Source organism: Rutidosis leptorrhynchoides, chromosome 6, assembly GCF_046630445.1.
Source record: "Rutidosis leptorrhynchoides isolate AG116_Rl617_1_P2 chromosome 6, CSIRO_AGI_Rlap_v1, whole genome shotgun sequence".
Lineage (NCBI taxonomy): Eukaryota > Viridiplantae > Streptophyta > Magnoliopsida > Asterales > Asteraceae > Rutidosis > Rutidosis leptorrhynchoides.
Window position 1 is genome coordinate 401,767,749 of NC_092338.1, and position 12,620 is coordinate 401,780,368.

The window sequence follows — 12,620 nt, forward strand, 5'->3', positions numbered from 1 at the left end:
TAAGAATATCCCCATCATTCCGGGACACCCTTCGGATATGATATAATTTCGAAGTACTAAAGCATCCGGTACTTTGGATGGGGTATGTTAGGCCCAATAGATCTATCTTTAGGATTCGCGTCAATTAGGGTGTCTGTTCCCTAATTCTTAGATTACCAGACTTAATAAAAAGGGGCATATTCGATTTCGATAATTCAACCATAGAATGTAGTTTCACGTACTTGTGTCTATTTTGTAAATCATTTATAAAACCTGCATGTATTCTCATCCCAAAAATATTAGATTTTAAAAGTGGGACTATAACTCACTTTCACAGATTTTTACTTCGTCGAGAAGTAAGACTTGGCCACTGTTGATTCACGAACCTATAACAATATATACATATATATTAAAGTATGTTCAAAATATATTTACAACACTTTTAATATATTTTGATGTTTTAAGTTTATTAAGTCAGCTGTCCTCGTTAGTAACCTATAACTAGTTGTCCACAGTTAGATGTACAGAAATAAATCAATAAATATTATCTTGAATCAATCCACGACCCAGTGTATACGTATCTCAGTATTGATCACAACTCAAACTATATATATTTTGGAATCAACCTCAACCCTGTATAGCTAACTCCAACATTCACATATAGAGTGTCTATGGTTGTTCCGAAATATATATAGATGTGTCGACATGATAGGTCGAAACATTGTATACGTGTCTATGGTATCTCAAGATTACATAATATACAATACAAGTTGATTAAGTTATGGTTGGAATAGATTTGTTACCAATTTTCACGTAGCTAAAATGATAAAAATTATCCAATCTTGTTTTACCCATAACTTCTTCATTTTAAATCCGTTTTGAATGAATCAAATTGCTATGGTTTCATATTGAACTTTATTTTATGAATCTACACAGAAAAAGTATAGGTTTATAGTCGGAAAAATAAGTTACAAGTCGTTTTTGTAAAGGTAGTCATTTCAGTCGAAAGAACGACGTCTAGATGACCATTTTAGAAAACATACTTCCACTTTGAGTTTAACCATAATTTTTGGATATAGTTTCATGTTCATAATAAAAATCATTTTCTCAGAATAACAACTTTTAAATCAAAGTTTATCATAGTTTTTAATTAACTAACCCAAAACAGCCCGCGGTGTTACTACGACGGCGTAAATCCGGTTTTACGGTGTTTTTCGTGTTTCCAGGTTTTAAATCATTAAGTTAGCATATCATATAGATATAGAACATGTGTTTAGTTAATTTTAAAAGTCAAGTTAGAAGGATTAACTTTTGTTTGCGAACAAGTTTAGAATTAACTAAACTATGTTCTAGTGATTACGAGTGTAAACCTTCGAATAAGATAGTTTTATATATATGAATCGAATGATGTTATGAACATCATTACTACCTCAAGTTTAGTAGGTAAACCTACTGGAAGTGACAAGAAATGATCTAGCTTCAAAGGATCTTGGATGGCTTGAAAGTTCTTGAAGTAGGATCATGACACAAAAACAAGTTCAAGTAAGATTTTTGCTCGAATTAAGATAGTTTATAGTTATAGAAATTGAATCAAAGTTTGAATATGAATATTACCTTGAATAAGAAAGATAACCTACTGTATATAACAAAGGTTTCTTGATCTTAGATGATTACTTGGAATGGATTAGAAAGCTTGGAAGTAAATTAGTAAACTTGAAGGGATTTTTGAAGTATTCTTGAAGTGTTCTTCCTATGATGATTATAGCTTGATTCTTGAAGTGATTTTTGATGAATATGATGATTAACTACTGGAAAAATACGTTCATAATAGTGTGGGTGTGTTGAGAGAGAATTAGAAAGAGATTTGGAAGTGAAATGGAGTGAATGATGAGTGTTAATTGGTGAGTGGTGAGTGGGGTTAAAAGGAGTTCTAGTTAGTTGACTAGCTCATGGTAGAAGTTAAAATTGATTAGTCATACATGACATAATCAAGAGTGGAATCCCATGCTAGTTCCTATTGGTATATACCCATAGTGAGTACGTTTTGAAGCTGTGTATAATACGGGTAAGAATACGACTAGAATTCTTGATGAAAGAAAAGAATGGGAAAGTAACTGTAACCATTTTCGTTAATTATGAGTGTTTCGATATATGTCTTGAAGTCTTCCAAAAGTATTTTAATACATCTAAATACACTACATGTATATACATTTTAACGGAGTCGTTAAGTCATCGTTAGTCGTTACATGTAAGTGTTGTTTTGAAACCTTTAAGTTAACGATCTCAATTAATGTTGTTAACCCATTGTTTATTATATCTAATGAGATGTTAAATTATTATATTATCATGATATTATGATATATTAATATATCTTAATATGATATATATACATTTAAATGTCGTTACAACGATAATCGTTACATATATGTCTCGTTTAAAAATCATTAAGTTAGTAGTCTTGTTTTTACATATGTAGTTCATTGTTAATATACTTAATGATATGTTTACTTATCATAATATCATGTTAACTATATATATAACCATATATATGTCATCATATAGTTTTTACAAGTTTTAACGTTCGTGAATCACCGGTCAACTTGGGTAGTCAATTGTCTATATGAAACCTATTTCAATTAATCAAGTCTTAACAAGTTTGATTGCTTAACATGTTGGAAATGTTTAATCATGTAAATATCAATCTCAATTAATATATATAAACATGGAAAAGTTCAGGTCACTACACTTATCACCATTTTCCTCCCACTTTCTTTTGACTTGCTTCACATTGGCCTCTTCAGCAGTCTGTTCTTTAATTCTTTCTTCAATCTGGTTCACTAGTTTGTGAGCCATTCTACATGCCTGTTGTATAGAGGCGGGCTCGTGTGAACTTATATCTTCTTGGATTCTTTCCGGTAATCCTCACAAATGCGTCGATCTTCTCTTCCTCATCTTCGAATGTTCCCGGACACAATAGGCACAATTCTGTGAATCGTCTTTCGTACGTGGTAATATCAAATCCTTGGGTTCGTAACCCTCTAAGTTCTGTCTTGAGCTTATTGACTTCGGTTCTGGGATGGTACTTCTCGTTCATCAAGTGCTTGAATGCTGACCACGGTAGTGCGTACGCATCGTCTTGTCCCACTTGCTCTAGATAGGTATTCCACCATGTTAATGCAGAACATGTGAAGGTATGCGTAGCGTACTTCACTTTGTCCTCTTCAATACACTTACTTATGGCAAACACCGATTCGACCTTCTCGGTCCACCGTTTCAATCCGACCGGTCCTTCGGTTCCATCAAATTCCAAAGGTTTGCAGGCAGTGAATTCTTTGTAGGTGCATCCTACACGATTTCCTGTACTGCTAGATCCAAGGTTATTGTTGGTATGTAGCGCAGCCTGTACTGCGGCTATGTTTGAAGCTAGAAAAGTACGGAATTCCTCTTCATTCATATTCACGGTGTGTCGAGTAGTCGGTGCCATTTCCTTCAAAATAATCAAATGGAACAAGTTAATCATACAGAATATTAAGAGTAGTTAATAGTATTTCGTAGCATAATATGAACTCATTTATAAAAGCTTTTTCTTCATATTAGCATTTTATAAGTTTAAATTCGGGTAGTACCTACCCGTTAAGTTCATACTTAGTAGCTAATATACAATTCAACTACTACAATTCTATATGAAAAACTGATTATAATAATATTTCGCGTTCAAACTTTTACACAATATTTTACAAACTTACAATACCGCTTATTTTATATATAGCATGAAATATAGCACACAATAAATTTGATACAAGATGGTTGTGAAGATAATTCTAGCTAGTACACAAGTCGTTCAGCAAAGGCAATAAAGACACGTAATTCATACGTCCAGAAACAAGTCATGCATTCTGGTTTTACTAGGATTACTTCCCATCCTTGGTCTTGTGGAACATAACCGTTATGGCCGTTGATAAGACAGCGTGTTGTAACGTCGTCAAAGGGACGAGGGTTACGTAATGTCCAACAGTCTCGTAACAATCTAAAAACCTCATTTCTTACCCCAATTACCGACTCCGTCACTTGTGGGAACGTTTTGTTTAATAGTTGTAGCCCGATGTTCTTGTTCTCACTTTGGTAAGAAGCGAACATTACTAATCCGTAAGCATAACATGCTTCTTTATGTTGCATGTTAGCCGCTTTTTCTAAATCACGAAGTCCAATATTCGGATATACTGAGTCAAAATAATTTCTTAACCCATTGCGTAAAATAGCATTTGGGTTCCCCGCAATATATGCGTCAAAGTAAACACATCGTAACTTATGGATTTCCCAATGTGATATCCCCCATCTTTCGAACGAAAGCCTTTTATAAACCAAGGCATTCTTGGAACGTTCTTCGAATGTCTTACAAACTGATCTCGCCTTAAATAGTTGTGCCGAAGAATTCTGACCGACTCTAGACAAGATTTCATCAATCATGTCTCCGGGTAGGTCTCTTAAAATATTGGGTTGTCTATCCATTTTGTGTTTTTATACTGTAAAATAGAACAAGAGTTAGATTCATAAAAAAAAAATACTTATTAATACAAGCAATTTTTACATATATCATAAAGCATAAGCACACTATATTACATATATTACACCACACGAATACAACTATCTTATTCCGACTCGCTTGTTTCTTCTTCTTCTTCGGTTTTGGTTCGTTTTGCCAAGTTTCTAGGGATATATGATGTTCCCCTAATACGAGCCGTCGTTTTCCACATTGATTTAGAAAAACCTGGTGGTTTAGAGGTTCCCGGGTCATTATTACAACTTAAGGACTTCGGGGGTTGACGATACATATAAAGTTCATCGGGGTTGAAATTAGATTTCTCTATTTTTATGCCCTTTCCCTTATTATTTTCTTTTGCCTTTTTAAATTCAGTTGGGGTAATTTCTATAACATCATCGGAATTCTCGTCGGAATCCGATTCATCGGAGAATTGGTAATCCTCCCAATATTTTGCTTCCTTGGCGGAAACACCATTGACCATAATTAACCTTGGTCGGTTGGCTGAGGATTTTCTTTTACTTAACCGTTTTATTATTTCCCCCACCGGTTCTATTTCTTCATCCGGTTCCGATTCTTCTTCCGGTTCCGATTCTTCTTCCGGTTCCGACTCTTCTTCCGGTTCCTCTTCGGGAACTTGTGAATCAGTCCACGAATCATTCCAATTTACATTTGACTCTTCATTATTATTAGGTGAGTCAATGGGACTTGTTCTAGAGGTAGACATCTATCACATAATATCAAACGCGTTAAGAGATTAATATATCACATAATATTCACATGTTAAAAATATATAGTTTCCGACAAAATTTGTTACGCAATCATTTTTCAAGTAAACACGGTCAAAGTCCAGACTCACTAATGCATCCTAACAAACTCGATAAGACACACTAATGCAAAATTCTGGTTCTCTAAGACCAACGCTCGGATACCAACTGAAATGTCCCGTTCTTATTGATTAAAAACGTTCCATATTAATTGATTTCGTTGCGAGGTTTTGACCTCTATATGAGACGTTTTTCAAAGACTGCATTCATTTTAAAACAAACCATAACCTTTATTTCATCAATAAAGGTTTAAAAAGCTTTACGTAGATTATCAAATAATGATAATCTAAAATATCCTGTTTACACACGACCATTACATAATGGTTTACAATACAAATATGTTACAACAAAATAAGTTTTTTGAATGCAGTTTTTACACAATATCATACAATCATGGACTCCAAATCTCGTCCTTATTTAAGTATGCGACAGCGGAAGCTCTTAATAATTACCTGAGAATAAACATGCTTAAAACGTCAACAAAAATGTTGGTGAGTTATAGGTTTAACCTATATATATCAAATCATAATAATAGACCACAAGATTTCATATTTCAATACACATCCCATACATAGAGATAAAAGTCATTCATATGGTGAACACCTGGTAACCAACATTAACAAGATGCATATATAAGAATATCCCCATCATTCCGGGACACCCTTCGGATATGATATAAATTTCGAAGTACTAAAGCATCCGGTACTTTGGATGGGGTTTGTTAGGCCCAATAGATCTATCTTTAGGATTCGCGTCAATTAGGGTGCCTGTTCCCTAATTCTTAGATTACCAGACTTAATAAAAAGGGGCATATTCGATTTCGATAATTCAACCATAGAATGTAGTTTCACGTACTTGTGTCTATTTTGTAAATCATTTATAAAACCTGCATGTATTCTCATCCCAAAAATATTAGATTTTAAAAGTGGGACTATAACTCACTTTCACAGATTTTTACTTCGTCGGGAAGTAAGACTTGGCCACTGGTTGATTCACGAACCTATAACAATATATACATATATATCAAAGTATGTTCAAAATATATTTACAACACTTTTAATATATTTTGATGTTTTAAGTTTAATAAGTCAGCTGTCCTCGTTAGTAACCTACAACTAGTTGTCCACAGTTAGATGTACAGAAATAAATCGATAAATATTATCTTGAATCAATCCACGACCCAGTGTATACGTATCTCAGTATTGATCACAACTCAAACTATATATATTTTGGAATCAACCTCAACCCTGTATAGATAACTCCAACATTCACATATAGAGTGTCTATGGTTGTTCCGAAATATATATAGATGTGTCGACATGATAGGTCGAAACATTGTATACGTGTCTATGGTATCTCAAGATTACATAATATACAATACAAGTTGATTAAGTTATGGTTGGAATAGATTTGTTACCAATTTTCACGTAGCTAAAATGAGAAAAATTATCCAATCTTGTTTTACCCATAACTTCTTCATTTTAAATCCGTTTTGAGTGAATCAAATTGCTATGGTTTCATATTGAACTCTATTTTATGAATCTAAACAGAAAAAGTATAGGTTTATAGTCGGAAAAATAAGTTACAAGTCGTTTTTGTAAAGGTAGTCATTTCAGTCGAAAGAACGATGTCTAGATGACCATTTTAGAAAACATACTTCCGCTTTGAGTTTAACCATAATTTTTGGATATAGTTTCATGTTCATAATAAAAATCATTTTCTCAGAATAACAACTTTTAAATCAAAGTTTATCATAGTTTTTAATTAACTAACCCAAAACAGCCCGCGGTGTTACTACGACGGCGTAAATCCGGTTTTACGGTGTTTTTCGTGTTTCCAGGTTTTAAATCATTAAGTTAGCATATCATATAGATATAGAACATGTGTTTAGTTGATTTTAAAAGTCAAGTTAGAAGGATTAACTTTTGTTTGCGAACAAGTTTAGAATTAACTAAACTATGTTCTAGTGATTACAAGTTTAAACCTTCGAATAAGATAGCTTTATATGTATGAATCGAATGATGTTATGAACATCATTACTACCTTAAGTTCCTTGGATAAACCTACTGGAAAAGAAAAAAATGGATCTAGCTTCAACGGATCCTTGGATGGCTCGAAGTTCTTGAAGCAGAATCATGACACGAAAACAAGTTCAAGTAAGATCATCACTTGAAATAAGATTGTTATAGTTATAGAAATTGAACCAAAGTTTGAATATGATTATTACCTTGTATTAGAATGATAACCTACTGTAAGAAACAAAGATTTCTTGAGGTTGGATGATCACCTTACAAGATTGGAAGTGAGCTAGCAAACTTGAAAGTATTCTTGATTTTATGTAACTAGAACTTGTAGAATTTATGAAGAACACTTAGAACTTGAAGATAGAACTTGAGAGAGATCAATTAGATGAAGAAAATTGAAGAATGAAAGTGTTTGTAGGTGTTTTTGGTCGTTGGTGTATGGATTAGATATAAAGGATATGTAATTTTGTTTTCATGTAAATAAGTCATGAATGATTACTCATATTTTTGTAATTTTATGAGATATTTCATGCTAGTTGCCAAATGATGGTTCCCACATGTGTTAGGTGACTCACATGGGCTGCTAAGAGCTGATCATTGGAGTGTATATACCAATAGTACATACATCTAAAAGCTGTGTATTGTACGAGTACGAATACGGGTGCATACGAGTAGAATTGTTAATGAAACTGAACGAGGATGTAATTGTAAGCATTTTTGTTAAGTAGAAGTATTTTGATAAGTGTATTGAAGTCTTTCAAAAGTGTATAAATACATATTAAAACACTACATGTATATACATTTTAACTGAGTCGTTAAGTCATCGTTAGTCGTTACATGTAAGTGTTGTTTTGAAACCTTTAGGTTAACGATCTTGTTAAATGTTGTTAACCCAATGTTTATAATATCAAATGAGATTTTAAATTATTATATTATCATGATATTATCATGTATGAATATATCTTAATATGATATATATACATTAAATGTCTTTACAACGATAATCGTTACATATATGTCTCGTTTAAAAATCATTAAGTTAGTAGTCTTGTTTTTACATATGTAGTTCATTGTTAATATACTTAATGATATGTTTACTTATCATAGTATCATGTTAACTATATATATATCCATATATATGTCATCATATAGTTTTTACAAGTTTTAACGTTCGTGAATCACCGGTCAACTTGGGTGGTCAATTGTGTATATGAAACATATTTCAATTAATCAAGTCTTAACAAGTTTGATTGCTTAACATGTTGGAAACATTTAATCATGTAAATATCAATATCAATTAATATACATAAACATGGAAAAGTTCGGGTCACTACAATATTGAGAATAATAATACTTGTAAATGATGATAAATAATAATAATATTAATATAACAAATTAATATTTATACATAATTATTTACAAATAATGGTTCGTGAGTCGTCGGAATTGGTCAAAGTTTAATGAATTCATTAAAAGATTTTTGTTTAAATTTTGTCGGAAATTTTCGGGTTGTTATACGTCTCAATTTTATTTTATTTTTAAAATTTTTTTCCTACTTATTGGCCGGAGGTCCACTCGGAAGCAATCTCTCTATCCGTCGAATAGAGAGAGAGATGACTTTCTCTACTTTTGAGAGTGTTTTCACTCTGGGTGGAGAAATGACTTGTCTTTATTCTCGGATAGGGGAAGGATTGTCTACATCTCACCTCTCCATACACCACTTATGTGGTATTGGGTTTTGTTATTGTTGTATTTGTTAGTACTTTATATATATATATATATATATATATATATATATATATATATATATATATATATATATATATATATATATATATATACAAAACACTGTTTCACTATTCACCAATAGTAACTAGGGGTATTTTCGTCATTTCACTTTTTTTTTTTGGTCCCAACGATAAAATAAGTAACTTTCGTAAAAGAACCAACCTTTCAATGTTACCAAAAGATGTCGAAAAAAATACTTTTTTACAAAAAAATCAACTAACTTTTTTTTTCCTCTCTTTTCTTCCTCAACGATAAAAGAGGCAACTTTCATAAAATGAACAACCCTTCAATGCTACCAAAAGATGTCGAAAAATATTTTTTTTTTACAAAATAGATCAACTAACTTAAAAAAAAAAAACAACTTTCACAAAAGGAACAACCCTTCAATGTTAGACGTCGAAAAAAATTCTTTTTTACAAAATAGATCAAGACTTTATATTTATATATATATTAATAGACAAAACACTGTTTCACTATTCACCAATAGTACTAGGGGTATTTTCATCATTTCACCCTTTTTTTTGGTCCCCAACTATAAAATAAGCGACTTTCGTAAAAGAACCAACCCTTCGATGTTATCAAAAAATGTCGAAAAAAATATTTTTTTACAAAAAAATCAACTAACTTTTTTTTCTCTCTTTTCTTCCTCAACGATAAAAGATGCAACTTTCATAAAATGAACAATCCTTCAATGCTATCAAAAGATGTCGAAAAACATTCTTTTTTACAAAATAGATCAACTAACTTAAAAAAAAAGCAACTTTCACAAAAAGAACAACCCTTCAATGTTAGATGTCGAATTTTTTTTTTTTTTTTTTACAAAATAGATCAAAACTTTTTTTATTTAACTCGCATTTAAAACGGAACCCCCTCGCGCGAAGCGAGGGATCCACAACTAGTTTTGATAAAATGTGATGTTATCAAATTTGTCATGGTCTACTTTGGTCAACAAATACATGCCACTCCTCCTTCAACGTGAATACACTGAAATCCGTACACATCCATAATGTTCATATTTATGGTATTAGTACGGAGTAGTTGATAGGTTTTTTTTTTTTTTTTTTTTTTTTTTTTTTTTTTTTTTTTTTTTTTTTTTTTTTGGGTGATATTAGGATTTCCAATCTTTTCTGTAAAAATGACTAATTTAATGTTGACCATTCGTTGAAGTCATGGCGGATAAATCTCCGTAGCTACAGCCTACAAGGGAGTTAATAGCTGATAGAAACAATTAATTATATTATTATATTATTTTTATTCATTTATTGAAAATAAACAATTAATTTGAAAATTTTTAAAAGGAATAATGCACGATAGAAATACATAGAGGGATTACAATGGATGTCGTAAAAGTACAAAATACTAGCATTTATATATATTAGCTATTAGTAGAACATTAGATATTTGTGCTCAATCTTATTAGGCAAATTTTATTAAAGAAGTATGGGTGGGTGGTAGCTCTATCCTTTTTATTACATTACACCTTGGTCGGGTCAATTCACATATATAATTATTTATTATATATATATATATATATATATATATATATATATATATATATATATATATATATATATATATATATATATATATATATATATATATATATATATATATATAAATTATTTATTACAGTATATTATCTTACATCATATATCATCATATATGTATGTATATATTGCACGATTTAAAATGACTGTAAATTCATATATATATATATATATAATTATTTATTACAGTATATTATCTTACATCATATATCATCATATATGTATATGTATATATTGCACGATTTAAAATGACTGTAAATTCGAGTTGTTAAGGTCATATAGTTGGTTTCTTCTTACCATCAAAGATAAATAAATATATTTGAATCCGAAATTAGTTGTATTTTGCTAAACATTATATATAAATAAGTAAAAGAAACTATGTAAACTTTAATTAGTTGGTTCTTTATCAACAAAGTTGTTGATTGTTGACACGTCTAATATCGTATGTACATATAAATTCGGCATAAAAGTGGTTGTTAAGCTTAATGTGCTCTTTAATATCAAGAAGAAACAAAACCAATAAAGGTTCTTTATCAACAAAGTTGTTGATTGTTGACACGTCTAATATCGTATGTACATATAAATTCGGCATAAAAGTGGTTGTTAAGCTTAATGTGCTCTTTAATGTCAAGAAGAAACAAAACCAATAAAGGTGCCCTTTATAACTTTCTAATATCCTAACTAATTTAAAGGGAGATAAGATGAAGATCTTGATTCTTATTAAATTTTGACTTAACATTGAGAAACATTGAGAAGAAAGGTGTGTAGGATCGTTTAAGGTCCACCAACATGTATGAGTTTCACATTACTCTAAAACCAATTGGTGATAGAGGGAGGTTCTCATAAGCTTATATATGCACATTTGTTTCTATCACTGTCCGATGCGGGACACAATGGATCGATTAGCTCCAACAAGGTGAAATGTAAAAAGGCTTGGAAATATATTCAAGCTCTTTATTCAAACCGATTGGGTTCTCTTGGGAAATCAATAGCTTGGATATGGATTTGGAGCGCGATTCGGGTGGTAGGTCGAATATTGCTATTGATGGGGATTAGCTAGAACTGTGTCGTTGTCCCGGAGTTTGTTTGTGTTGATGAGGGTATGGTTACGTTTAATGCTAACACGAGACTTTTTGGTGTGGAAGATTTTATGTTTAAAGGTGTGAACTAGCAAAAAGTCCACCTTTAATGGCAAAGATCCTATCTTGTTTGGCCGAATACATGGGTCGTGCACTTCTAAGGCAGGTTCCTCTACCGATTTCTTTGAATCGATCATGAAAGGTTTCGAATTTGATCAGTTTGAAACTAAACTAATTAACTCTAAATTGTCAGTTAAGCCTAAAAACCTAGAAAAAGATCGTCGAAGGTGCTGAGTTTAAGACTTCCTGGAGTTCGTGAAGGTTATTTGATGCTACATTGCAGTTTGGGGTGTTTTGGTTTCTTTGTTGATTTTGTTGGTTCCTCGACTTCCTTTTTGTTTGGGATCTCTTTTAGCGTTTCGGTGTATTTGTTGTTTTTAGTTTTAGTTATTTTTTTCGTGGTTTTTTTTTTTTTTTGGTTTTGTTTGTTTAGCTAGTTTTCTTCGTCATATTGTAGTGAGCCTTTATCTTTTTGATAAAGTATTTCCTTTATTACAAAGTTCATGTTTTATTTGCAAAAAATTTCATGTTATAAATTAGTAATGGAGGTCGATGATATGGATTATCCAGATACTTTCTATTTTTATCATGGTATTATCTGCTTAACTTTTTATTGTCAAAATCGACAACATGCTTTATTTCCTTTTCCGCAGTTGCCATTCGTTAACTAGTACCCGGTAGGTTTATTTAATAAGCAATTATGAATTATAAATGGCAAGATGAATTATATTTTAGGGATAAAGACATGGTTCGCCGTTCGCCCTTGTTTGTCATGA